Source organism: Corythoichthys intestinalis, chromosome 11, assembly GCF_030265065.1.
Source record: "Corythoichthys intestinalis isolate RoL2023-P3 chromosome 11, ASM3026506v1, whole genome shotgun sequence".
Classification (NCBI taxonomy): Eukaryota; Metazoa; Chordata; class Actinopteri; order Syngnathiformes; family Syngnathidae; genus Corythoichthys; species Corythoichthys intestinalis.
Genome location: NC_080405.1, coordinates 962,020 through 989,740, shown reverse-complemented (window position 1 = coordinate 989,740; position 27,721 = coordinate 962,020).

Below are 27,721 nucleotides of genomic sequence, written 5' to 3'. Positions count from 1 at the left end.
CACTATTGGGTGAAGTTTGGTTGACTTCTGCGCAGCGGTTTGGGAGTTAACATCAAAATTACATTTCTCGGCCATATCGCATAGATCTCACTGTGAAAAGGCTTAAATGACTTTTTTAAATTAAGTTTAATGATTTATTCAAACCAAATGTCCTAGAACGAAATTTTCAAATGTAACTACTAGAATGTGATACAATACACTATTGGGTGAAGTTTAGTTGACTTCTGCGCAGCGGTTTGGGAGTTAACATCAAAATTACATTTCTCGGCCATATCGCATAGATCTCACTGTGAAAAGGCTTAAATGACTCTTTTAATTAAGTTTAATGATTGCGCTCAAACCAAATCCCCTAGAACGAAATTTTCAAATGTAACTACTAGAATGTGATACAATACACTATTGGGTGAAGTTTGGTTGACTTCTGCGCAGCGGTTTGGGAGTTAACATCAAAATTACATTTCTCGGCCATATCGCATAGATCTCACTGTGAAAAGGCTTAAATGGCTTTTTTGACCTAAGTTTGAGGATTGCGCTCAAATCAAATGTCCTAGAACCAAATTTCCACATGTAACTACTAGATTGTGATACAATACACTAATGGATGAAGTTTGGTTGACTTCTGCGCAGCGGTTTGGGAGTGAACATCAAAATTACATTTCTCGGCCATATCGCATAGATCTCACTGTGAAAAGGCTTAAATGACTTTTTTAATTAAGTTTGATGATTGCGCTCAAACAAAATTTCCTAGAACAAAATTTTCAAATGTAACTACTAGATTGTGATACAATACACTATTGGGTGAAGTTTGGTTGACTTCTGCGCAGCGGTTTGGGAGTTAACATCAAAATTACATTTGTCGGCCATATCGCATAGATCTCACTGTGAAAAGGCTTAAATGACTTTTTTAATGAAGTTTGATGATTGCGCTCAAACAAAATGTCCTAGAACAAAATTTTCAAATGTAACTACTAGATTGTGATACAATACACTATTGGGTGAAGTTTAGTTGACTTCTGCGCAGCGGTTTGGGAGTTAACATCAAAATTACATTTCTCGGCCATATCGCATAGATCTCACTGTGAAAAGGCTTAAATGACTTTTTTAATTAAGTTTAATGATTGCGCTCAAACCAAATCCCCTAGAACGAAATTTTCAAATGTAACTACTAGAATGTGATACAATACACTATTGGGTGAAGTTTGGTTGACTTCTGCGCAGCGGTTTGGGAGTTAACATCAAAATTACATTTCTCGGCCATATCGCATAGATCTCACTGTGAAAAGGCTTAAATGGCTTTTTTGACCTAAGTTTGAGGATTGCGCTCAAATCAAATGTCCTAGAACCAAATTTCCACATGTAACTACTAGATTGTGATACAATACACTAATGGATGAAGTTTGGTTGACTTCTGCGCAGCGGTTTGGGAGTGAACATCAAAATTACATTTCTCGGCCATATCGCATAGATCTCACTGTGAAAAGGCTTAAATGACTTTTTTAATTAAGTTTGATGATTGCGCTCAAACAAAATTTCCTAGAACAAAATTTTCAAATGTAACTACTAGATTGTGATACAATACACTATTGGGTGAAGTTTGGTTGACTTCTGCGCAGCGGTTTGGGAGTTAACATCAAAATTACATTTCTCGGCCATATCGCATAGATCTCACTGTGAAAAGGCTTAAATGACTTTTTTAATTAAGTTTGATGATTGCGCTCAAACAAAATGTCCTAGAACAAAATTTTCAAATGTAACTACTAGATTGTGATACAATACACTATTGGGTGAAGTTTGGTTGACTTCTGCGCAGCGGTTTGGGAGTTAACATCAAAATTACATTTTTCGGCCATATCGCATAGATCTCACTGTGAAAAGGCTTAAATGGCTTTTTTGACCTAAGTTTGAGGATTGCGCTCAAATCAAATGTCCAATAACCAAATTTCCACATGTAACTACTAGATTGTGATACAATACACTAATGGGTGAAGTTTGGTTGACTTCTGCGCAGCGGTTTGGGAGTTAACATCAAAATTACATTTCTCGGCCATATCGCATAGATCTCACTGTGAAAAGGCTTAAATGACTTTTTTAATTAAGTTTGATGATTGCGTTCAAACAAAATGTCCTAGAACAAAATTTTCAAATGTAACTACTAGATTGTGATACAATACACTATTGGGTGAAGTTTGGTTGACTTCTGCGCAGCGGTTTGGGAGTTAACATCAAAATTACATTTCTCGGCCATATCGCATAGATCTCACTGTGAAAAGGCTTAAATGGCTTTTTTGACCTAAGTTTGAGGATTGCGCTCAAATCAAATGTCCTAGAACCAAATTTCCACATGTAATTACTAGATTGTGATACAATACACTAATGGGTGAAGTTTGGTTGACTTCTGCGCAGCGGTTTGGGAGTTAACATCAAAATTACATTTCTCGGCCATATCGCATAGATCTCACTGTGAAAAGGCTTAAATGACTTTTTTAATTAAGTTTAATGATTGCGCTCAAACCAAATGTCCTCGAACGAAATTTTCAAATGTAACTACTAGAATGTGATACAATACACTATTGGGTGAAGTTTAGTTGACTTCTGCGCAGCGGTTTGGGAGTTAACATCAAAATTACATTTCTCGGCCATATCGCATAGATCTCACTGTGAAAAGGTTTAAATGGCTTTTTTGACCTAAGTTTGAGGATTGCGCTCAAATCAAATGTCCTAGAACCAAATTTCCACATGTAACTACTAGATTGTGATACAATACACTAATGGGTGAAGTTTGGTTTACTTCTGCGCAGCGGTTTGGGAGTTAACATCAAAATTACATTTCTCGGCCATATCGCATAGATCTCACTGTGAAAAGGCTTAAATGGCTTTTTTGACCTAAGTTTAATAATTGCGCTCAAACCAAATGTCCTAGAACGAAATTTTAAAATGTAACTACTAGAATGTGATACAATACACTATTGGGTGAAGTTTGGTTGACTTCTGCGCAGCGGTTTGGGAGTTAACATCAAAATTATATTTCTCGGCCATATCGCATAGATCTCACTGTGAAAAGGCTTAAATGGCTTTTTTGACCTAAGTTTGAGGATTGCGCTCAAATCAAATGTCCTAGAACTAAATTTCCACATGTAACTTCTAGATTGTGATACAATACACTATTGGGTGAAGTTTGGTTGACTTCTGCGCAGCGGTTTGGGAGTTAACATCAAAATTACATTTCTCGGCCATATCGCATAGATCTCACTGTGAAAAGGCTTAAATGTCTTTTTTGACCTAAGTTTGAGGATTGCGCTCAAATCAAATGTCCTAGAACCAAATTTCCACATGTAACTACTAGAATGTGATACAATACACTATTGGGTGAAGTTTGGTTGACTTCTGCGCAGCGGTTTGGGAGTTAACATCAAAATTACATTTCTCGGCCATATCGCATAGATCTCACTGTGAAAAGGCTTAAATGACTTTTTTTAATTAAGTTTAATGATTGCGCTCAAACCAAATATCCTAGAACGAAATGTTCAAATGTAACTACAAGAATGTGATACAATACACTATTGGGTGAAGTTTAGTTGACTTCTGCGCAGCGGTTTGGGAGTTAACATCAAAATTACATTTCTCGGCCATATCGCATAGATCTCACTGTGAAAAGGCTTAAATGACTTTTTTAATTAAGTTAAATGATTGCGCTCAAACCAAATCCCCTAGAACGAAATTTTCAAATGTAACTACTAGAATGTGATACAATACACTATTGGGTGAAGTTTGGTTGACTTCTGCGCAGCGGTTTGGGAGTTAACATCAAAATTACATTTCTCGGCCATATCGCATAGATCTCACTGTGAAAAGGCTTAAATGGCTTTTTTGACCTAAGTTTGAGGATTGCGCTCAAATCAAATGTCCTAGAACCAAATTTCCACATGTAACTACTAGATTGTGATACAATACACTAATGGGTGAAGTTTGGTTTACTTCTGCGCAGCGGTTTGGGAGTTAACATCAAAATTACATTTCTCGGCCATATCGCATAGATCTCACTGTGAAAAGGCTTAAATGGCTTTTTTGACCTAAGTTTAATAATTGCGCTCAAACCAAATGTCCTAGAACGAAATTTTAAAATGTAACTACTAGAATGTGATACAATACACTATTGGGTGAAGTTTGGTTGACTTCTGCGCAGCGGTTTGGGAGTTAACATCAAAATTACATTTCTCGGCCATATCGCATAGATCTCACTGTGAAAAGGCTTAAATGGCTTTTTTGACCTAAGTTTGAGGATTGCGCTCAAATCAAATGTCCTAGAACCAAATTTCCACATGTAACTACTAGATTGTGATACAATACACTAATGGGTGAAGTTTGGTTGACTTCTGCGCAGCGGTTTGGGAGTTAACATCAAAATTACATTTCTCGGCCATATCGCATAGATCTCATTGTGAAAAGGCTTAAATGACTTTTTTAATTAAGTTTGATGATTGCGCTCAAACAAAATTTCCTAGAACAAAATTTTCAAATGTAACTACTAGATTGTGATACAATACACTATTGGGTGAAGTTTGGTTGACTTCTGCGCAGCGGTTTGGGAGTTAACATCAAAATTACATTTCTCGGCCATATCGCATAGATCTCACTGTGAAAAGACTTAAATGACTTTTTTAATTAAGTTTGATGATTGCGTTCAAACAAAATGTCCTAGAACAAAATTTTCAAATGTAACTACTAGATTGTGATACAATACACTATTGGGTGAAGTTTGGTTGACTTCTGCGCAGCGGTTTGGGAGTTAACATCAAAATTACATTTCTCGGCCATATCGCATAGATCTCACTGTGAAAAGGCTTAAATGACTTTTTTAAATTAAGTTTAATGATTTATTCAAACCAAATGTCCTAGAACGAAATTTTCAAATGTAACTACTAGAATGTGATACAATACACTATTGGGTGAAGTTTAGTTGACTTCTGCGCAGCGGTTTGGGAGTTAACATCAAAATTACATTTCTCGGCCATATCGCATAGATCTCACTGTGAAAAGGCTTAAATGACTCTTTTAATTAAGTTTAATGATTGCGCTCAAACCAAATCCCCTAGAACGAAATTTTCAAATGTAACTACTAGAATGTGATACAATACACTATTGGGTGAAGTTTGGTTGACTTCTGCGCAGCGGTTTGGGAGTTAACATCAAAATTACATTTCTCGGCCATATCGCATAGATCTCACTGTGAAAAGGCTTAAATGGCTTTTTTGACCTAAGTTTGAGGATTGCGCTCAAATCAAATGTCCTAGAACCAAATTTCCACATGTAACTACTAGATTGTGATACAATACACTAATGGATGAAGTTTGGTTGACTTCTGCGCAGCGGTTTGGGAGTGAACATCAAAATTACATTTCTCGGCCATATCGCATAGATCTCACTGTGAAAAGGCTTAAATGACTTTTTTAATTAAGTTTGATGATTGCGCTCAAACAAAATTTCCTAGAACAAAATTTTCAAATGTAACTACTAGATTGTGATACAATACACTATTGGGTGAAGTTTGGTTGACTTCTGCGCAGCGGTTTGGGAGTTAACATCAAAATTACATTTGTCGGCCATATCGCATAGATCTCACTGTGAAAAGGCTTAAATGACTTTTTTAATGAAGTTTGATGATTGCGCTCAAACAAAATGTCCTAGAACAAAATTTTCAAATGTAACTACTAGATTGTGATACAATACACTATTGGGTGAAGTTTAGTTGACTTCTGCGCAGCGGTTTGGGAGTTAACATCAAAATTACATTTCTCGGCCATATCGCATAGATCTCACTGTGAAAAGGCTTAAATGACTTTTTTAATTAAGTTTAATGATTGCGCTCAAACCAAATCCCCTAGAACGAAATTTTCAAATGTAACTACTAGAATGTGATACAATACACTATTGGGTGAAGTTTGGTTGACTTCTGCGCAGCGGTTTGGGAGTTAACATCAAAATTACATTTCTCGGCCATATCGCATAGATCTCACTGTGAAAAGGCTTAAATGGCTTTTTTGACCTAAGTTTGAGGATTGCGCTCAAATCAAATGTCCTAGAACCAAATTTCCACATGTAACTACTAGATTGTGATACAATACACTAATGGATGAAGTTTGGTTGACTTCTGCGCAGCGGTTTGGGAGTGAACATCAAAATTACATTTCTCGGCCATATCGCATAGATCTCACTGTGAAAAGGCTTAAATGACTTTTTTAATTAAGTTTGATGATTGCGCTCAAACAAAATTTCCTAGAACAAAATTTTCAAATGTAACTACTAGATTGTGATACAATACACTATTGGGTGAAGTTTGGTTGACTTCTGCGCAGCGGTTTGGGAGTGAACATCAAAATTACATTTCTCGGCCATATCGCATAGATCTCACTGTGAAAAGGCTTAAATGACTTTTTTAATTAAGTTTGATGATTGCGCTCAAACAAAATGTCCTAGAACAAAATTTTCAAATGTAACTACTAGATTGTGATACAATACACTATTGGGTGAAGTTTGGTTGACTTCTGCGCAGCGGTTTGGGAGTTAACATCAAAATTACATTTTTCGGCCATATCGCATAGATCTCACTGTGAAAAGGCTTAAATGGCTTTTTTGACCTAAGTTTGAGGATTGCGCTCAAATCAAATGTCCAATAACCAAATTTCCACATGTAACTACTAGATTGTGATACAATACACTAATGGGTGAAGTTTGGTTGACTTCTGCGCAGCGGTTTGGGAGTTAACATCAAAATTACATTTCTCGGCCATATCGCATAGATCTCACTGTGAAAAGGCTTAAATGACTTTTTTAATTAAGTTTGATGATTGCGTTCAAACAAAATGTCCTAGAACAAAATTTTCAAATGTAACTACTAGATTGTGATACAATACACTATTGGGTGAAGTTTGGTTGACTTCTGCGCAGCGGTTTGGGAGTTAACATCAAAATTACATTTCTCGGCCATATCGCATAGATCTCACTGTGAAAAGGCTTAAATGGCTTTTTTGACCTAAGTTTGAGGATTGCGCTCAAATCAAATGTCCTAGAACCAAATTTCCACATGTAATTACTAGATTGTGATACAATACACTAATGGGTGAAGTTTGGTTGACTTCTGCGCAGCGGTTTGGGAGTTAACATCAAAATTACATTTCTCGGCCATATCGCATAGATCTCACTGTGAAAAGGCTTAAATGACTTTTTTAATTAAGTTTAATGATTGCGCTCAAACCAAATGTCCTCGAACGAAATTTTCAAATGTAACTACTAGAATGTGATACAATACACTATTGGGTGAAGTTTAGTTGACTTCTGCGCAGCGGTTTGGGAGTTAACATCAAAATTACATTTCTCGGCCATATCGCATAGATCTCACTGTGAAAAGGTTTAAATGGCTTTTTTGACCTAAGTTTGAGGATTGCGCTCAAATCAAATGTCCTAGAACCAAATTTCCACATGTAACTACTAGATTGTGATACAATACACTAATGGGTGAAGTTTGGTTTACTTCTGCGCAGCGGTTTGGGAGTTAACATCAAAATTACATTTCTCGGCCATATCGCATAGATCTCACTGTGAAAAGGCTTAAATGGCTTTTTTGACCTAAGTTTAATAATTGCGCTCAAACCAAATGTCCTAGAACGAAATTTTAAAATGTAACTACTAGAATGTGATACAATACACTATTGGGTGAAGTTTGGTTGACTTCTGCGCAGCGGTTTGGGAGTTAACATCAAAATTATATTTCTCGGCCATATCGCATAGATCTCACTGTGAAAAGGCTTAAATGGCTTTTTTGACCTAAGTTTGAGGATTGCGCTCAAATCAAATGTCCTAGAACCAAATTTCCACATGTAACTACTAGATTGTGATACAATACACTATTGGGTGAAGTTTGGTTGACTTCTGCGCAGCGGTTTGGGAGTTAACATCAAAATTACATTTCTCGGCCATATCGCATAGATCTCACTGTGAAAAGGCTTAAATGGCTTTTTTGACCTAAGTTTGAGGATTGCGCTCAAATCAAATGTCCTAGAACCAAATTTCCACATGTAACTACTAGATTGTGATACAATACACTATTGGGTGAAGTTTGGTTGACGTCTGCGCAGCGGTTTGGGAGTTAACATCAAAATTACATTTCTCGGCCATATCGCATAGATCTCACTGTGAAAAGGCTTAAATGACTTTTTTTAATTAAGTTTAATGATTGCGCTCAAACCAAATGTCCTAGAACGAAATTTTCAAATGTAACTACTAGAATGTGATACAATACACTATTGGGTGAAGTTTAGTTGACTTCTGCGCAGCGGTTTGGGAGTTAACATCAAAATTACATTTCTCGGCCATATCGCATAGATCTCACTGTGAAAAGGCTTAAATGACTTTTTTAATTAAGTTTAATGATTGCGCTCAAACCAAATCCCCTAGAACGAAATTTTCAAATGTAACTACTAGAATGTGATACAATACACTATTGGGTGAAGTTTGGTTGACTTCTGCGCAGCGGTTTGGGAGTTAACATCAAAATTACATTTCTCGGCCATATCGCATAGATCTCACTGTGAAAAGGCTTAAATGGCTTTTTTGACCTAAGTTTGAGGATTGCGCTCAAATCAAATGTCCTAGAACCAAATTTCCACATGTAACTACTAGATTGTGATACAATACACTAATGGATGAAGTTTGGTTGACTTCTGCGCAGCGGTTTGGGAGTGAACATCAAAATTACATTTCTCGGCCATATCGCATAGATCTCACTGTGAAAAGGCTTAAATGACTTTTTTAATTAAGTTTGATGATTGCGCTCAAACAAAATGTCCTAGAACAAAATTTTCAAATGTAACTACTAGATTGTGATACAATACACTATTGGGTGAAGTTTAGTTGACTTCTGCGCAGCGGTTTGGGAGTTAACATCAAAATTACATTTCTCGGCCATATCGCATAGATCTCACTGTGAAAAGGCTTAAATGGCTTTTTTGACCTAAGTTTGAGGATTGCGCTCAAATCAAATGTCCTAGAACCAAATTTCCACATGTAACTACTAGATTGTGATACAATACACTAATGGGTGAAGTTTGGTTTACTTCTGCGCAGCGGTTTGGGAGTTAACATCAAAATTACATTTCTCGGCCATATCGCATAGATCTCACTGTGAAAAGGCTTAAATGGCTTTTTTGACCTAAGTTTAATAATTGCGCTCAAACCAAATGTCCTAGAACGAAATTTTAAAATGTAACTACTAGAATGTGATACAATACACTATTGGGTGAAGTTTGGTTGACTTCTGCGCAGCGGTTTGGGAGTTAACATCAAAATTACATTTCTCGGCCATATCGCATAGATCTCACTGTGAAAAGGCTTAAATGGCTTTTTTGACCTAAGTTTGAGGATTGCGCTCAAATCAAATGTCCAATAACCAAATTTCCACATGTAACTACTAGATTGTGATACAATACACTAATGGGTGAAGTTTGGTTGACTTCTGCGCAGCGGTTTGGGAGTTAACATCAAAATTACATTTCTCGGCCATATCGCATAGATCTCACTGTGAAAAGGCTTAAATGACTTTTTTAATTAAGTTTGATGATTGCGTTCAAACAAAATGTCCTAGAACAAAATTTTCAAATGTAACTACTAGATTGTGATACAATACACTATTGGGTGAAGTTTGGTTGACTTCTGCGCAGCGGTTTGGGAGTTAACATCAAAATTACATTTCTCGGCCATATCGCATAGATCTCACTGTGAAAAGGCTTAAATGGCTTTTTTGACCTAAGTTTGAGGATTGCGCTCAAATCAAATGTCCTAGAACCAAATTTCCACATGTAACTACTAGATTGTGATACAATACACTAATGGATGAAGTTTGGTTGACTTCTGCGCAGCGGTTTGGGAGTGAACATCAAAATTACATTTCTCGGCCATATCGCATAGATCTCACTGTGAAAAGGCTTAAATGACTTTTTTAATTAAGTTTGATGATTGCGCTCAAACAAAATTTCCTAGAACAAAATTTTCAAATGTAACTACTAGATTGTGATACAATACACTATTGGGTGAAGTTTGGTTGACTTCTGCGCAGCGGTTTGGGAGTTAACATCAAAATTACATTTCTCGGCCATATCGCATAGATCTCACTGTGAAAAGGCTTAAATGACTTTTTTAATTAAGTTTGATGATTGCGCTCAAACAAAATGTCCTAGAACAAAATTTTCAAATGTAACTACTAGATTGTGATACAATACACTATTGGGTGAAGTTTGGTTGACTTCTGCGCAGCGGTTTGGGAGTTAACATCAAAATTACATTTCTCGGCCATATCGCATAGATCTCACTGTGAAAAGGCTTAAATGGCTTTTTTGACCTAAGTTTGAGGATTGCGCTCAAATCAAATGTCCAATAACCAAATTTCCACATGTAACTACTAGATTGTGATACAATACACTAATGGGTGAAGTTTGGTTGACTTCTGCGCAGCGGTTTGGGAGTTAACATCAAAATTACATTTCTCGGCCATATCGCATAGATCTCACTGTGAAAAGGCTTAAATGACTTTTTTAATTAAGTTTGATGATTGCGTTCAAACAAAATGTCCTAGAACAAAATTTTCAAATGTAACTACTAGATTGTGATACAATACACTATTGGGTGAAGTTTGGTTGACTTCTGCGCAGCGGTTTGGGAGTTAACATCAAAATTACATTTCTCGGCCATATCGCATAGATCTCACTGTGAAAAGGCTTAAATGGCTTTTTTGACCTAAGTTTGAGGATTGCGCTCAAATCAAATGTCCTAGAACCAAATTTCCACATGTAATTACTAGATTGTGATACAATACACTAATGGGTGAAGTTTGGTTGACTTCTGCGCAGCGGTTTGGGAGTTAACATCAAAATTACATTTCTCGGCCATATCGCATAGATCTCACTGTGAAAAGGCTTAAATGACTTTTTTAATTAAGTTTAATGATTGCGCTCAAACCAAATGTCCTCGAACGAAATTTTCAAATGTAACTACTAGAATGTGATACAATACACTATTGGGTGAAGTTTAGTTGACTTCTGCGCAGCGGTTTGGGAGTTATCAAAATTACATTTCTCGGCCATATCGCATAGATCTCACTGTGAAAAGGCTTAAATGGCTTTTTTGACCTAAGTTTGAGGATTGCGCTCAAATCAAATGTCCTAGAACCAAATTTCCACATGTAACTACTAGATTGTGATACAATACACTAATGGTTGAAGTTTGGTTGACTTCTGCGCAGCGGTTTGGGAGTGAACATCAAAATTACATTTCTCGGCCATATCGCATAGATCTCACTGTGAAAAGGCTTAAATGCCTTTTTTTAATTAAGTTTAATGATTGCGCTCAAACAAAATGTCCTAGAACAAAATTTTCAAATGTAACTACTAGATTGTGATACAATACACTATTGGGTGAAGTTTGGTTGACTTCTGCGCAGCGGTTTGGGAGTTAACATCAAAATTACATTTCTCGGCCATATCGCATAGATCTCACTGTGAAAAGGCTTAAATGGCTTTTTTGACCTAAGTTTGAGGATTGCGCTTAAATCAAATGTCCTAGAACCAAATTTCCACATGTAACTACTAGATTGTGATACAATACACTAATGGGTGAAGTTTGGTTTTATTTCTGCGCAGCGGTTTGGGAGTTAACATCAAAATTACATTTCTCGGCCATATCGCATAGATCTCACTGTGAAAAGGCTTAAATGGCTTTTTTGACCTAAGTTTAATGATTGCGCTCAAACCAAATGTCCTAGAACGAAATTTTCAAATGTAACTACTAGAATGTGATACAATACACTATTGGGTGAAGTTTGGTTGACTTCTGCGCAGCGGTTTGGGAGTTAACATCAAAATTACATTTCTCGGCCATATCGCATAGATCTCACTGTGAAAAGGCCTAAATGGCTTTTTTGACCTAAGTTTGAGGATTGCGCTCAAACAAAATGTCCTAGAACAAAATTTTCAAATATAACTACTAGATTGTGATACAATACACTATTGGGTGAAGTTTGGTTGACTTCTGCGCAGCGGTTTGGGAGTTAACATCAAAATTACATTTCTCGGCCATATCGCATAGATCTCACTGTGAAAAGGCTTAAATGACTTTTTTAATTAAGTTTGATGATTGCGTTAAAACAAAATGTCCTAGAACAAAATTTTCAAATGTAACTACTAGATTGTGATACAATACACTATTGGGTGAAGTTTGGTTGACTTCTGCGCAGCGGTTTGGGAGTTAACATCAAAATTACATTTCTCGGCCATATCGCATAGATCTCACTGTGAAAAGGCTTAAATGGCTTTTTTGACCTAAGTTTAATAATTGCGCTCAAACCAAATGTCCTAGAACGAAATTTTCAAATGTAACTACTAGAATGTGATACAATACACTATTGGGTGAAGTTTGGTTGACTTCTGCGCAGCGGTTTGGGAGTTAACATCAAAATTACATTTCTCGGCCATATCGCATAGATCTCACTGTGAAAAGGCTTAAATGGCTTTTTTGACCTAAGTTTGAGGATTGCGCTCAAATGAAATGTCCTAGAACCAAATTTTCACATGTAACTACTAGATTGTGATACAATACACTAATGGGTGAAGTTTGGTTGACTTCTGCGCAGCGGTTTGGGAGTTAACATCAAAATTACATTTCTCGGCCATATCGCATAGATCTCACTGTGAAAAGGCTTAAATGACTTTTTTAATTAAGTTTGATGATTGCGCTCAAACAAAATTTCCTAGAACAAAATTTTCAAATGTAACTCCTAGATTGTGATACAATACACTATTGGGTGAAGTTTGGTTGACTTCTGCGCAGCGGTTTGGGAGTTAACATCAAAATTACATTTCTCGGCCATATCGCATAGATCTCACTGTGAAAAGGCTTAAATGACTTTTTTAATTAAGTTTGATGATTGCGTTCAAACAAAATGTCCTAGAACAAAATTTTCAAATGTAACTACTAGATTGTGATACAATACACTATTGGGTGAAGTTTGGTTGACTTCTGCGCAGCGGTTTGGGAGTTAACATCAAAATTACATTTCTCGGCCATATCGCATAGATCTCACTGTGAAAAGGCTTAAATGGCTTTTTTGACCTAAGATTGAGGATTGCGCTCAAATCAAATGTCCTAGAACCAAATTTCCACATGTAACTACTAGATTGTGATACAATACACTAATGGGTGAAGTTTGGTTTACTTCTGCGCAGCGGTTTGGGAGTTAACATCAAAATTACATTTCTCGGCCATATCGCATAGATCTCACTGTGAAAAGGCTTAAATGACTTTTTTTAATTAAGTTTGAAGATTGCGCTCAAATTAAATGTCCTAGAACTAAATTTCCAAATGTAACTACTAGATTGTGATAAAATACACTATTGGGTGAAGTTTGGTTGACTTCTGCGCAGCGGTTTGGGAGTTAACATCAAAATTACATTTCTCGGCCATATCGCATAGATCTCACTGTGAAAAGGCTTAAATGACTTTTTTAATTAAGTTTAATGATTGCGCTCAAACCAAATGTCCTAGAACCAAATTTCCACATGTAACTACTAGATTGTGATACAATACACTAATGGGTGAAGTTTGGTTTACTTCTGCGCAGCTGTTTGGGAGTTAACATCAAAATTACATTTCTCGGCCATATCGCATAGATCTCACTGTGAAAAGGCTTAAATGGCTTTTTTGACCTAAGTTTGAGGATTGCGCTCAAATCAAATGTCCTAGAACCAAATTTCCACAAGTAACTACTAGATTGTGATACAATACACTAATGGGTGAAGTTTGGTTGACTTCTGCGCAGCGGTTTGGGAGTTAACATCAAAATTACATTTCTCGGGAATATCGCATAGATCTCACTGTGAAAAGGCTTAAATGACTTTTTTGATTAAGTTTGATGATTGCGTTCAAACAAAATGTCCTAGAACAAAATTTTCAAATGTAACTACTAGATTGTGATACAATACACTATTGGGTGAAGTTTGGTTGACTTCTGCGCAGCGGTTTGGGAGTTAACATCAAAATTACATTTCTCGGCCATATCGCATAGATCTCACTGTGAAAAGGCTTAAATGGCTTTTTTGACCTAAGTTTGAGGATTGCGCTCAAATCAAATGTCCTAGAACCAAATTTCCACATGTAACTACTAGATTGTGATACAATACACTAATGGGTGAAGTTTGGTTTACTTCTGCGCAGCGGTTTGGGAGTTAACATCAAAATTACATTTCTCGGCCATATCGCATAGATCTCAATGTGAAAAGGCTTAAATGGCTTTTTTGACCTAAGTTTGAGGATTGCGCTCAAATCAAATGTCCTAGAACCAAATTTCCACATGTAACTACTAGATTGTGATACAATACACTAATGGGTGAAGTTTGGTTGACTTCTGCGCAGCGGTTTGGGAGTTAACATCAAAATTACATTTTTTGGCCATATCGCATAGATCTCACTGTGAAAAGGCTTAAATGACTTTTTAAATTAAGTTTAATGATTGCGCTCAAACCAAATGTCCTAGAACGAAATTTTCAAATGTAACTACTAGAATGTGATACAATACACTATTGGGTGAAGTTTAGTTGACTTCTGCGCAGCGGTTTGGGAGTTAACATCAAAATTACATTTCTCGGCCATATCGCATAGATCTCACTGTGAAAAGGCTTAAATGGCTTTTTTGACCTAAGTTTAATGATTGCGCTCAAACCAAATGTCCTAGAACGAAATTTTCAAATGTAACTACTAGAATGTGATACAATACACTATTGGGTGAAGTTTGGTTGACTTCTGCGCAGCGGTTTGGGAGTTAACATCAAAATTACATTTCTCGGCCATATCGCATAGATCTCACTGTGAAAAGGCTTAAATGGCTTTTTTGACCTAAGTTTGAGGATTGCGCTCAAATCAAATGTCCTAGAACCAAATTTCCACATGTAATTACTAGATTGTGATACAATACACTAATGGGTGAAGTTTGGTTGACTTCTGCGCAGCGGTTTGGGAGTTAACATCAAAATTACATTTCTCGGCCATATCGCATAGATCTCACTGTGAAAAGGCTTAAATGACTTTTTTAATTAAGTTTAATGATTGCGCTCAAACCAAATGTCCTCGAACGAAATTTTCAAATGTAACTACTAGAATGTGATACAATACACTATTGGGTGAAGTTTAGTTGACTTCTGCGCAGCGGTTTGGGAGTTATCAAAATTACATTTCTCGGCCATATCGCATAGATCTCACTGTGAAAAGGCTTAAATGGCTTTTTTGACCTAAGTTTGAGGATTGCGCTCAAATCAAATGTCCTAGAACCAAATTTCCACATGTAACTACTAGATTGTGATACAATACACTAATGGTTGAAGTTTGGTTGACTTCTGCGCAGCGGTTTGGGAGTGAACATCAAAATTACATTTCTCGGCCATATCGCATAGATCTCACTGTGAAAAGGCTTAAATGCCTTTTTTTAATTAAGTTTAATGATTGCGCTCAAACAAAATGTCCTAGAACAAAATTTTCAAATGTAACTACTAGATTGTGATACAATACACTATTGGGTGAAGTTTGGTTGACTTCTGCGCAGCGGTTTGGGAGTTAACATCAAAATTACATTTCTCGGCCATATCGCATAGATCTCACTGTGAAAAGGCTTAAATGGCTTTTTTGACCTAAGTTTGAGGATTGCGCTTAAATCAAATGTCCTAGAACCAAATTTCCACATGTAACTACTAGATTGTGATACAATACACTAATGGGTGAAGTTTGGTTTTATTTCTGCGCAGCGGTTTGGGAGTTAACATCAAAATTACATTTCTCGGCCATATCGCATAGATCTCACTGTGAAAAGGCTTAAATGGCTTTTTTGACCTAAGTTTAATGATTGCGCTCAAACCAAATGTCCTAGAACGAAATTTTCAAATGTAACTACTAGAATGTGATACAATACACTATTGGGTGAAGTTTGGTTGACTTCTGCGCAGCGGTTTGGGAGTTAACATCAAAATTACATTTCTCGGCCATATCGCATAGATCTCACTGTGAAAAGGCCTAAATGGCTTTTTTGACCTAAGTTTGAGGATTGCGCTCAAACAAAATGTCCTAGAACAAAATTTTCAAATATAACTACTAGATTGTGATACAATACACTATTGGGTGAAGTTTGGTTGACTTCTGCGCAGCGGTTTGGGAGTTAACATCAAAATTACATTTCTCGGCCATATCGCATAGATCTCACTGTGAAAAGGCTTAAATGACTTTTTTAATTAAGTTTGATGATTGCGTTAAAACAAAATGTCCTAGAACAAAAATTTTCAAATGTAACTACTAGATTGTGATACAATACACTATTGGGTGAAGTTTGGTTGACTTCTGCGCAGCGGTTTGGGAGTTAACATCAAAATTACATTTCTCGGCCATATCGCATAGATCTCACTGTGAAAAGGCTTAAATGGCTTTTTTGACCTAAGTTTAATAATTGCGCTCAAACCAAATGTCCTAGAACGAAATTTTCAAATGTAACTACTAGAATGTGATACAATACACTATTGGGTGAAGTTTGGTTGACTTCTGCGCAGCGGTTTGGGAGTTAACATCAAAATTACATTTCTCGGCCATATCGCATAGATCTCACTGTGAAAAGGCTTAAATGGCTTTTTTGACCTAAGTTTGAGGATTGCGCTCAAATGAAATGTCCTAGAACCAAATTTTCACATGTAACTACTAGATTGTGATACAATACACTAATGGGTGAAGTTTGGTTGACTTCTGCGCAGCGGTTTGGGAGTTAACATCAAAATTACATTTCTCGGCCATATCGCATAGATCTCACTGTGAAAAGGCTTAAATGACTTTTTTAATTAAGTTTGATGATTGCGCTCAAACAAAATTTCCTAGAACAAAATTTTCAAATGTAACTCCTAGATTGTGATACAATACACTATTGGGTGAAGTTTGGTTGACTTCTGCGCAGCGGTTTGGGAGTTAACATCAAAATTACATTTCTCGGCCATATCGCATAGATCTCACTGTGAAAAGGCTTAAATGACTTTTTTAATTAAGTTTGATGATTGCGTTCAAACAAAATGTCCTAGAACAAAATTTTCAAATGTAACTACTAGATTGTGATACAATACACTATTGGGTGAAGTTTGGTTGACTTCTGCGCAGCGGTTTGGGAGTTAACATCAAAATTACATTTCTCGGCCATATCGCATAGATCTCACTGTGAAAAGGCTTAAATGGCTGTTTTGACCTAAGATTGAGGATTGCGCTCAAATCAAATGTCCTAGAACCAAATTTCCACATGTAACTACTAGATTGTGATACAAAACACTAATGGGTGAAGTTTGGTTTACTTCTGCGCAGCGGTTTGGGAGTTAACATCAAAATTACATTTCTCGGCCATATCGCATAGATCTCACTGTGAAAAGGCTTAAATGACTTTTTTTAATTAAGTTTGAAGATTGCGCTCAAATTAAATGTCCTAGAACTAAATTTCCAAATGTAACTACTAGATTGTGATAAAATACACTATTGGGTGAAGTTTGGTTGACTTCTGCGCAGCGGTTTGGGAGTTAACATCAAAATTACATTTCTCGGCCATATCGCATAGATCTCACTGTGAAAAGGCTTAAATGACTTTTTTAATTAAGTTTAATGATTGCGCTCAAACCAAATGTCCTAGAACCAAATTTCCACATGTAACTACTAGATTGTGATACAATACACTAATGGGTGAAGTTTGGTTTACTTCTGCGCAGCTGTTTGGGAGTTAACATCAAAATTACATTTCTCGGCCATATCGCATAGATCTCACTGTGAAAAGGCTTAAATGGCTTTTTTGACCTAAGTTTGAGGATTGCGCTCAAATCAAATGTCCTAGAACCAAATTTCCACAAGTAACTACTAGATTGTGATACAATACACTAATGGGTGAAGTTTGGTTGACTTCTGCGCAGCGGTTTGGGAGTTAACATCAAAATTACATTTCTCGGGAATATCGCATAGATCTCACTGTGAAAAGGCTTAAATGACTTTTTTGATTAAGTTTGATGATTGCGTTCAAACAAAATGTCCTAGAACAAAATTTTCAAATGTAACTACTAGATTGTGATACAATACACTATTGGGTGAAGTTTGGTTGACTTCTGCGCAGCGGTTTGGGAGTTAACATCAAAATTACATTTCTCGGCCATATCGCATAGATCTCACTGTGAAAAGGCTTAAATGGCTTTTTTGACCTAAGTTTGAGGATTGCGCTCAAATCAAATGTCCTAGAACCAAATTTCCACATGTAACTACTAGATTGTGATACAATACACTAATGGGTGAAGTTTGGTTTACTTCTGCGCAGCGGTTTGGGAGTTAACATCAAAATTACATTTCTCGGCCATATCGCATAGATCTCAATGTGAAAAGGCTTAAATGGCTTTTTTGACCTAAGTTTGAGGATTGCGCTCAAATCAAATGTCCTAGAACCAAATTTCCACATGTAACTACTAGATTGTGATACAATACACTAATGGGTGAAGTTTGGTTGACTTCTGCGCAGCGGTTTGGGAGTTAACATCAAAATTACATTTTTTGGCCATATCGCATAGATCTCACTGTGAAAAGGCTTAAATGACTTTTTAAATTAAGTTTAATGATTGCGCTCAAACCAAATGTCCTAGAACGAAATTTTCAAATGTAACTACTAGAATGTGATACAATACACTATTGGGTGAAGTTTAGTTGACTTCTGCGCAGCGGTTTGGGAGTTAACATCAAAATTACATTTCTCGGCCATATCGCATAGATCTCACTGTGAAAAGGCTTAAATGGCTTTTTTGACCTAAGTTTAATGATTGCGCTCAAACCAAATGTCCTAGAACGAAATTTTCAAATGTAACTACTAGAATGTGATACAATACACTATTGGGTGAAGTTTGGTTGACTTCTGCGCAGCGGTTTGGGAGTTAACATCAAAATTACATTTCTCGGCCATATCGCATAGATCTCACTGTGAAAAGGCTTAAATGACTTTTTTAATTAAGTTTGATGATTGCGTTCAAACAAAATGTCCTAGAACAAAATTTTCAAATGTAACTACTAGATTGTGATACAATACACTATTGGGTGAAGTTTGGTTGACTTCTGCGCAGCGGTTTGGGAGTTAACATCAAAATTACATTTCTCGGCCATATCGCATAGATCTCACTGTGAAAAGGCTTAAATGACTTTTTTAATTAAGTTTAATGATTGCGCTCAAACCAAATGTCCTAGAACGAAATTTTCAAATGTAACTACTAGAATGTGATACAATACACTATTGGGTGAAGTTTGGTTGACTTCTGCGCAGCGGTTTGGGAGTTAACATCAAAATTACATTTCTCGGCCATATCGCATAGATCTCACTGTGAAAAGGCTTAAATGGCTTTTTTGACCTAAGTTTGAGGATTGCGCTCAAATCAAATGTCCTAGAACCAAATTTCCACATGTAACTACTAGATTGTGATACAATACACTAATGGGTGAAGTTTGGTTGACTTCTGCGCAGCGGTTTGGGAGTTAACATCAAAATTACATTTCTCGGCCATATCGCATAGATCTCACTGTGAAAAGGCTTAAATGACTTTTTTAATTAAGTTTAATGATTGCGCTCAAACAAAATGTCCTAGAACAAAATTTTCAAATGTAACTACTAGATTGTGATACAATACACTATTGGGTGAAGTTTGGTTGACTTCTGCGCAGCGGTTTGGGAGTTAACATCAAAATTACATTTCTCGGCCATATCGCATAGATCTCACTGTGAAAAGGCTTAAATGACTTTTTTTAATTAAGTTTAATGATTGCGCTCAAACCAAATGTCCTAGAACGAAATTTTCAAATGTAACTACTAGAATGTGATACAATACACTATTGGGTGAAGTTTAGTTGACTTCTGCGCAGCGGTTTGGGAGTTAACATCAAAATTACATTTCTCGGCCATATCGCATAGATCTCACTGTGAAAAGGCTTAAATGACTTTTTTAATTAAGTTTAATGATTGCGCTCAAACCAAAACCCCTAGAACGAAATTTTCAATTGTAACTACTAGAATGTGATACAATACACTATTGGGTGAAGTTTGGTTGACTTCTGCGCAGCGGTTTGGGAGTTAACATCAAAATTATATTTCTCGGCCATATCGCATAGATCTCACTGTGAAAAGGCTTAAATGGCTTTTTTGACCTAAGTTTGAGGATTGCGCTCAAATCAAATGTCCTAGAACCAAATTTCCACATGTAACTACTAGATTGTGATACAATACACTAATGGGTGAAGTTTGGTTGACTTCTGCGCAGCGGTTTGGGAGTGAACATCAAAATTACATTTCACGGCCATATCGCATAGATCTCACTGTGAAAAGGCTTAAATGACTTTTTTAATTAAGTTTGATAATTGCACTCAAACAAAATTTCCTAGAACAAAATTTTCAAATGTAACTACTAGATTGTGATACAATACACTATTGGGTGAAGTTTGGTTGACTTCTGCGCAGCGGTTTGGGAGTTAACATCAAAATTACATTTCTCGGCCATATCGCATAGATCTCACTGTGAAAAGGCTTAAATGACTTTTTTAATTAAGTTTGATGATTGCGCTCAAACAAAATGTCCTAGAACAAAATTTTCAAATGTAACTACTAGATTGTGATACAATACACTATTGGGTGAAGTTTGGTTGACTTCTGCGCAGCGGTTTGGGAGTTAACATCAAAATTACATTTCTCGGCCATATCGCATAGATCTCACTGTGAAAAGGCTTAAATGGCTTTTTTGACCTAAGTTTGAGGATTGCGCTCAAAACAAATGTCCAATAACCAAATTTCCACATGTAACTACTAGATTGTGATACAATACACTAATGGGTGAAGTTTGGTTGACTTCTGCGCAGCGGTTTGGGAGTTAACATCAAAATTACATTTCTCGGCCATATCGAATAGATCTCACTGTGAAAAGGCTTAAATGGCTTTTTTGACCTAAGTTTGAGGATTGCGCTCAAATCAAATGTCCTAGAACCAAATTTCCACATGTAACTACTAGATTGTGATACAATACACTAATGGGTGAAGTTTGGTTGACTTCTGCGCAGCGGTTTGGGAGTTAACATCAAAATTACATTTCTCGGCCATATCGCATAGATCTCACTGTGAAAAGGCTTAAATGACTTTTTTAATTAAGTTTGATGATTGCGCTCAAACAAAATGTCCTAGAACAAAATTTTCAAATGTAACTACTAGATTGTGATACAATACACTATTGGGTGAAGTTTGGTTGACTTCTGCGCAGCGGTTTGGGAGTTAACATCAAAATTACATTTCTCGGCCATATCGCATAGATCTCACTGTGAAAAGGCTTAAATGACTTTTTTTAATTAAGTTTAATGATTGCGCTCAAACCAAATGTCCTAGAACGAAATTTTCAAATGTAACTACTAGAATGTGATACAATACACTATTGGGTGAAGTTTAGTTGACTTCTGCGCAGCGGTTTGGGAGTTAACATCAAAATTACATTTCTCGGCCATATCGCATAGATCTCACTGTGAAAAGGCTTAAATGACTTTTTTAATTAAGTTTAATGATTGCGCTCAAACCAAATCCCCTAGAACGAAATTTTCAATTGTAACTACTAGAATGTGATACAATACACTATTGGGTGAAGTTTGGTTGACTTCTGCGCAGCGGTTTGGGAGTTAACATCAAAATTACATTTCTCGGCCATATCGCATAGATCTCACTGTGAAAAGGCTTAAATGGCTTTTTTGACCTAAGTTTGAGGATTGCGCTCAAATCAAATGTCCTAGAACCAAATTTCCACATGTAACTACTAGATTGTGATACAATACACTAATGGGTGAAGTTTGGTTGACTTCTGCGCAGCGGTTTGGGAGTGAACATCAAAATTACATTTCACGGCCATATCGCATAGATCTCACTGTGAAAAGGCTTAAATGACTTTTTTAATTAAGTTTGATAATTGCACTCAAACAAAATTTCCTAGAACAAAATTTTCAAATGTAACTACTAGATTGTGATACAATACACTATTGGGTGAAGTTTGGTTGACTTCTGCGCAGCGGTTTGGGAGTTAACATCAAAATTACATTTCTCGGCCATATCGCATAGATCTCACTGTGAAAAGGCTTAAATGACTTTTTTAATTAAGTTTGATGATTGCGCTCAAACAAAATGTCCTAGAACAAAATTTTCAAATGTAACTACTAGATTGTAATACAATACACTATTGGGTGAAGTTTGGTTGACTTCTGCGCAGCGGTTTGGGAGTTAACATCAAAATTACATTTCTCGGCCATATCGCATAGATCTCACTGTGAAAAGGCTTAAATGGCTTTTTTGACCTAAGTTTGAGGATTGCGCTCAAATCAAATGTCCAATAACCAAATTTCCACATGTAACTACTAGATTGTGATACAATACACTAATGGGTGAAGTTTGGTTGACTTCTGCGCAGCGGTTTGGGAGTTAACATCAAAATTACATTTCTCGGCCATATCGCATAGATCTCACTATGAAAAGGCTTAAATGACTTTTTTAATTAAGTTTGATGATTGCGTTCAAACAAAATGTCCTAGAACAAAATTTTCAAATGTAACTACTAGATTGTGATACAATACACTATTGGGTGAAGTTTGGTTGACTTCTGCGCAGCGGTTTGGGAGTTAACATCAAAATTACATTTCTCGGCCATATCGCATAGATCTCACTGTGAAAAGGCTTAAATGACTTTTTTAATTAAGTTTGATGTTTGCGTTCAAACAAAATGTCCTAGAACAAAATTTTCAAATGTAACTACTAGATTGTGATACAATACACTATTGGGTGAAGTTTGGTTGACTTCTGCGCAGCGGTTTTGGAGTTAACATCAAAATTACATTTCTCGGCCATATCGCATAGATCTCACTGTGAAAAGGCTTAAATGACTTTTTTAATTAAGTTTAATGATTGCGCTCAAACCAAATGTCCTAGAACGAAATTTTCAAATGTAACTACTAGAATGTGATACAATACACTATTGGGTGAAGTTTAGTTGACTTCTGCGCAGCGGTTTGGGAGTTAACATCAAAATTACATTTCTCGGCCATATCGCATAGATCTCACTGTGAAAAGGCTTAAATGGCTTTTTTGACCTAGGTTTAATGATTGCGCTCAAACCAAATGTCCTAGAACGAAATTTTCAAATGTAACTACTAGAATGTGATACAATACACTATTGGGTGAAGTTTGGTTGACTTCTGCGCAGCGGTTTGGGAGTTAACATCAAAATTATATTTCTCGGCCATATCGCATAGATCTCACTGTGAAAAGGCTTAAATGACTTTTTTAATTAAGTTTAATGATTGCGCTCAAACCAAATGTCCTAGAACGAAATTTTCAAATGTAACTACTAGAATGTGATACAATACACTATTGGGTGAAGTTTGGTTGACTTCTGCGCAGCGGTTTGGGAGTTAACATCAAAATTACATTTCTCGGCCATATCGCATAGATCTCACTGTGAAAAGGCTTAAATGGCTTTTTTGACCTAAGTTTGAGGATTGCGCTCAAATCAAATGTCCTAGAACCAAATTTCCACATGTAACTACTAGATTGTGATACAATACACTAATGGGTGAAGTTTGGTTGACTTCTGCGCAGCGGTTTGGGAGTTAACATCAAAATTACATTTCTCGGCCATATCGCATAGATCTCACTGTGAAAAGGCTTAAATGACTTTTTTAATTAAGTTTGATGATTGCGCTCAAACAAAATGTCCTAGAACAAAATTTTCAAATGTAACTACTAGATTGTGATACAATACACTATTGGGTGAAGTTTGGTTGACTTCTGCGCAGCGGTTTGGGAGTTAACATCAAAATTACATTTCTCGGCCATATCGCATAGATCTCACTGTGAAAAGGCTTAAATGACTTTTTTTAATTAAGTTTAATGATTGCGCTCAAACCAAATGTCCTAGAACGAAATTTTCAAATGTAACTACTAGAATGTGATACAATACACTATTGGGTGAAGTTTAGTTGACTTCTGCGCAGCGGTTTGGGAGTTAACATCAAAATTACATTTCTCGGCCATATCGCATAGATCTCACTGTGAAAAGGCTTAAATGACTTTTTTAATTAAGTTTAATGATTGCGCTCAAACCAAATCCCCTAGAACGAAATTTTCAATTGTAACTACTAGAATGTGATACAATACACTATTGGGTGAAGTTTGGTTGACTTCTGCGCAGCGGTTTGGGAGTTAACATCAAAATTATATTTCTCGGCCATATCGCATAGATCTCACTGTGAAAAGGCTTAAATGGCTTTTTTGACCTAAGTTTGAGGATTGCGCTCAAATCAAATGTCCTAGAACCAAATTTCCACATGTAACTACTAGATTGTGATACAATACACTAATGGGTGAAGTTTGGTTGACTTCTGCGCAGCGGTTTGGGAGTGAACATCAAAATTACATTTCACGGCCATATCGCATAGATCTCACTGTGAAAAGGCTTAAATGACTTTTTTAATTAAGTTTGATAATTGCACTCAAACAAAATTTCCTAGAACAAAATTTTCAAATGTAACTACTAGATTGTGATACAATACACTATTGGGTGAAGTTTGGTTGACTTCTGCGCAGCGGTTTGGGAGTTAACATCAAAATTACATTTCTCGGCCATATCGCATAGATCTCACTGTGAAAAGGCTTAAATGACTTTTTTAATTAAGTTTGATGATTGCGCTCAAACAAAATGTCCTAGAACAAAATTTTCAAATGTAACTACTAGATTGTGATACAATACACTATTGGGTGAAGTTTGGTTGACTTCTGCGCAGCGGTTTGGGAGTTAACATCAAAATTACATTTCTCGGCCATATCGCATAGATCTCACTGTGAAAAGGCTTAAATGGCTTTTTTGACCTAAGTTTGAGGATTGCGCTCAAAACAAATGTCCAATAACCAAATTTCCACATGTAACTACTAGATTGTGATACAATACACTAATGGGTGAAGTTTGGTTGACTTCTGCGCAGCGGTTTGGGAGTTAACATCAAAATTACATTTCTCGGCCATATCGCATAGATCTCACTGTGAAAAGGCTTAAATGACTTTTTTAATTAAGTTTAATGATTGCGCTCAAACCAAATGTCCTAGAACGAAATTTTAAAATGTAACTACTAGAATGTGATACAATACACTATTGGGTGAAGTTTGGTTGACTTCTGCGCAGCGGTTTGGGAGTTAACATCAAAATTACATTTCTCGGCCATATCGAATAGATCTCACTGTGAAAAGGCTTAAATGGCTTTTTTGACCTAAGTTTGAGGATTGCGCTCAAATCAAATGTCCTAGAACCAAATTTCCACATGTAACTACTAGATTGTGATACAATACACTAATGGGTGAAGTTTGGTTGACTTCTGCGCAGCGGTTTGGGAGTTAACATCAAAATTACATTTCTCGGCCATATCGCATAGATCTCACTGTGAAAAGGCTTAAATGACTTTTTTAATTAAGTTTGATGATTGCGCTCAAACAAAATGTCCTAGAACAAAATTTTCAAATGTAACTACTAGATTGTGATACAATACACTATTGGGTGAAGTTTGGTTGACTTCTGCGCAGCGGTTTGGGAGTTAACATCAAAATTACATTTCTCGGCCATATCGCATAGATCTCACTGTGAAAAGGCTTAAATGACTTTTTTTAATTAAGTTTAATGATTGCGCTCAAACCAAATGTCCTAGAACGAAATTTTCAAATGTAACTACTAGAATGTGATACAATACACTATTGGGTGAAGTTTAGTTGACTTCTGCGCAGCGGTTTGGGAGTTAACATCAAAATTACATTTCTCGGCCATATCGCATAGATCTCACTGTGAAAAGGCTTAAATGACTTTTTTAATTAAGTTTAATGATTGCGCTCAAACCAAATCCCCTAGAACGAAATTTTCAATTGTAACTACTAGAATGTGATACAATACACTATTGGGTGAAGTTTGGTTGACTTCTGCGCAGCGGTTTGGGAGTTAACATCAAAATTACATTTCTCGGCCATATCGCATAGATCTCACTGTGAAAAGGCTTAAATGGCTTTTTTGACCTAAGTTTGAGGATTGCGCTCAAATCAAATGTCCTAGAACCAAATTTCCACATGTAACTACTAGATTGTGATACAATACACTAATGGGTGAAGTTTGGTTGACTTCTGCGCAGCGGTTTGGGAGTGAACATCAAAATTACATTTCACGGCCATATCGCATAGATCTCACTGTGAAAAGGCTTAAATGACTTTTTTAATTAAGTTTGATAATTGCACTCAAACAAAATTTCCTAGAACAAAATTTTCAAATGTAACTACTAGATTGTGATACAATACACTATTGGGTGAAGTTTGGTTGACTTCTGCGCAGCGGTTTGGGAGTTAACATCAAAATTACATTTCTCGGCCATATCGCATAGATCTCACTGTGAAAAGGCTTAAATGACTTTTTTAATTAAGTTTGATGATTGCGCTCAAACAAAATGTCCTAGAACAAAATTTTCAAATGTAACTACTAGATTGTAATACAATACACTATTGGGTGAAGTTTGGTTGACTTCTGCGCAGCGGTTTGGGAGTTAACATCAAAATTACATTTCTCGGCCATATCGCATAGATCTCACTGTGAAAAGGCTTAAATGGCTTTTTTGACCTAAGTTTGAGGATTGCGCTCAAATCAAATGTCCAATAACCAAATTTCCACATGTAACTACTAGATTGTGATACAATACACTAATGGGTGAAGTTTGGTTGACTTCTGCGCAGCGGTTTGGGAGTTAACATCAAAATTACATTTCTCGGCCATATCGCATAGATCTCACTATGAAAAGGCTTAAATGACTTTTTTAATTAAGTTTGATGATTGCGTTCAAACAAAATGTCCTAGAACAAAATTTTCAAATGTAACTACTAGATTGTGATACAATACACTATTGGGTGAAGTTTGGTTGACTTCTGCGCAGCGGTTTGGGAGTTAACATCAAAATTACATTTCTCGGCCATATCGCATAGATCTCACTGTGAAAAGGCTTAAATGACTTTTTTAATTAAGTTTGATGTTTGCGTTCAAACAAAATGTCCTAGAACAAAATTTTCAAATGTAACTACTAGATTGTGATACAATACACTATTGGGTGAAGTTTGGTTGACTTCTGCGCAGCGGTTTTGGAGTTAACATCAAAATTACATTTCTCGGCCATATCGCATAGATCTCACTGTGAAAAGGCTTAAATGACTTTTTTAATTAAGTTTAATGATTGCGCTCAAACCAAATGTCCTAGAACGAAATTTTCAAATGTAACTACTAGAATGTGATACAATACACTATTGGGTGAAGTTTAGTTGACTTCTGCGCAGCGGTTTGGGAGTTAACATCAAAATTACATTTCTCGGCCATATCGCATAGATCTCACTGTGAAAAGGCTTAAATGGCTTTTTTGACCTAAGTTTGAGGATTGCGCTCAAATCAAATGTCCTAGAACCAAATTTCCACATGTAACTACTAGATTGTGATACAATACACTAATGGGTGAAGTTTGGTTGACTTCTGCGCAGCGGTTTGGGAGTTAACGTCAAAATTACATTTCTCGG